Source organism: Mandrillus leucophaeus, unplaced genomic scaffold (genome assembly GCF_000951045.1).
Source record: "Mandrillus leucophaeus isolate KB7577 unplaced genomic scaffold, Mleu.le_1.0 Scaffold444, whole genome shotgun sequence".
In the NCBI taxonomy this organism is placed as follows: domain Eukaryota; kingdom Metazoa; phylum Chordata; class Mammalia; order Primates; family Cercopithecidae; genus Mandrillus; species Mandrillus leucophaeus.
This window is the reverse complement of record NW_012104743.1, coordinates 98237-101245: the sequence shown is the minus strand read 5'-3', so window position 1 is coordinate 101245 and position 3009 is coordinate 98237.

The following is a 3009-nucleotide window of genomic DNA, read 5'->3' as shown; positions in this document are numbered from 1 at the left end:
ATATGTTTACTGTGGCACTGTTCACAATAGCAAAGACTTGTAACCAACCCAAATGCCCATCAGTGATAGACTGGATAAAGAAATGTGGCACATATACACCATGTAATACTGTGCAGCCATAAAAAAGGATGATTTCATGCCCTTTGCAGGGACATGGTTGAAGCTGGAAACCATCATTCTCAGCAAACTAACACAGGAACAGAAAACCAAACACTGCATGTTCTCACTCGTAAGTGGGAGTTGAGCAATGAGAACACATGGACACAAGGAGGGGAACATCACACACCAGGGCCTGTTAGGGGGTTGGGGGTTAGGGGAGGGATAGCATTAGGAGAAATACCTAATGTAGTTGATGGGTTGATGGGTGCAGCAAACCACCATGGCACATGTATACCTATGTAACAAACCTGCACATTCTGCATATGTATCTCAGAACTTAAAGTATAATTTTTAAAAAGAGAAAGAAAACGCTCTTCCTTCTGCCATTCTTTTTAGATTTTCATTTAGGATTTTTCTAATATATTTTGTCAGTGTTAACAACCATAGGATACTAGTGATTTTATGACTGTACACTGTGGGCTACAGTAGAATAGATTTAAAGTTTTCTGAATCTTTCATAAACATTTATGCTCATAGATTTGGTTGACTTTGGCACTGATTCTTGTTTTCATTAGCTAATTGATTTAGAGTTCTCTTATCTTTTATGTTATCTGATATTCATTCTCAGATTTCAAATTTCTCACAATCTTTTTATTCATTGTTGATATTTGTTGTATGTACTCTTCCAGTCTAGAATTTATCCTTTAATTGCTTTGGAACAAATTATGGCATTTTTGCCATTGTGTTACTATTGATAGTTTTTTCCTGTTAAATGTAAGCAGAATGTCTGTTTTGCTAGTTTCATGTGATAGCCTATGTTCATTTAATATATTTTGTATGAAGTAATTATATTAATATGAAAGGTCTCCAACAAGGTCACTGACCAGTCCGTATCTAGGCTAATTGGTTGTTTTAAAAAGCCACATCATAATCATTTATTTAACATTTTAAAAATGTGTAAATATTTGACTCCTCCAAATGTTAATACTGTCTTCTGCCACTTGAAAACTCATCTGTGGACTGATGTGATGAAGCCTATTTCTCATTTTGTGCTTCATCCCCATGGAAGAAGTCCAGGAGGCAGCTTTGTTGACTTCAAAGGAAGGCCAAGGCAGACCAGCTCAAAAGAGAAAACTCAAGATTTGACCCAAAGTTTTCAAATCATTTCCCTTATTGAATCTTGTGTGCCCTGAGCTCTTTTGAACTAAAGTAATATGTGTAATTTCCATTATTTGTGATGTGAATGTGGTTGCTAGAAGGAACTATTACTCCACACAATTAACAAGAGATTCTCAGTTTTCTTAAGAATTAGGCTGAGTTTTCACTAAATGAATAGAAGGTCTGATTTTACTGTATTCATGAACACTCAGCTTGCTATGCTAATAGAAGTAAACAATACAACAGGTAATTCCTAAAGGCAGGAAATACCCTCCTCTGAACTTTTTTCTGTACTAGTATCCAAAATAGATATGCCTCCCCTAATCATTCCATTTGTCTTTAACTTATAGTTGTAATGAATTGTGTTACTGCTCAAGAGCAAATTTGTCAGCCACCCTCAGCAAATGTACAAAAGTATATGTCACACATTTTATGTACTAGTTTTATTTCTTGCTCCATTTTATGTTTCTAGCCTTATTTTCCCTTTCCCACACTTTCCTCAGCTATTTGCAACGTATTTTACTTTGCTACTTTGCAGCATCATGTGCATCTCTAGAAGCCCTTTCAACCTTGGGACAGTATGGAAAAATTGTATTGCAGATAAAAGAAAAAATACATACACAGGTCAGAGAACAAATGTGGGAATTCTTCTAGCTGCAAAACATGTCTATTCTAACTATTCATTCCAGAAGTGAAGAAATAAACATGGGGTAGGTTTGGGGATCAACTAAGCCCACTAGGGCATAGGTTCAAGCCAATACTCCAGAAATCATCCAGTCTTCATAGACCTCTCTAGTATGGTGAATCACAGTGACATTTTGGGCATCAAGAAACTAATGTCTGTTTAGAGTTAATCTCCAGTCATCCCCAAAAGTCCAGTTAGTTCCCCTTCCCAGAAACAGTCATCTGAGTAAATGGACTGAGGTCCTATTGTGGAAGACCAGGAAAAAGATTTACAGTGAGGATGCTGGTTCCAGAGACTTGATCTCTTCATTCAATGAGCTCAGGGGCTATGAACTGGCTCAAGTCTGGAACTGGTTAAGCTGTGGCTCTCTGTTGTAGTGACTCGAGTGATACCTCTGTTAGCCAGAAAGGAAGTACTTCTACTATCCAAATCAAGAAAGACATTAGTAAGCTGCTCATCTATTTCAGTCCTAGAGAAAAAATGAGTTATAAATACCAGCTACAGGCCGGGTGTGGTGGCTCATGCCTGTAATCCCAGCACTTTGGGAGGCTGAGGCGGGTGGATCACCTGAGGCCAGGAGTTTGAGACCAGCGTGGCCAACATAGTGAAATTCAGTCTCTACTAAAAATTCAAAAATTAGCCAGGTGTGGTGGTGCATGCCTGTTGTCCCAGCTACTTGGAAGTCTGAGGCTGGAGAATCACTTGAACCTGGGAGGCAGAGGTTGCAGTGAGCGAAGATCGCGCCACTGCACTCCAGCCTGGGTGACTCTGTCTCAAAATAAATAAATACCAGCTACAATCATATGACTAGTTGCAAAACACAGACTATAGTAGTTATAAGTATTTCCTCCTTGATTTAAAATGAATATCGAATATCAATATTTTTCATCTCATATTCCTCCATTATCTAAAACAAGATGTGTTAACTGTAGTTAACCTTATATCTCAGTATTTAAACTACAGAATATGAAATAGTGAGTGTAACTCAGATAAAAGAATGAATATTACCCCAGGATTAATAAATGGGCATGTGAGACTTTGTATATTTCCATTTGGGAAGAAAGTCA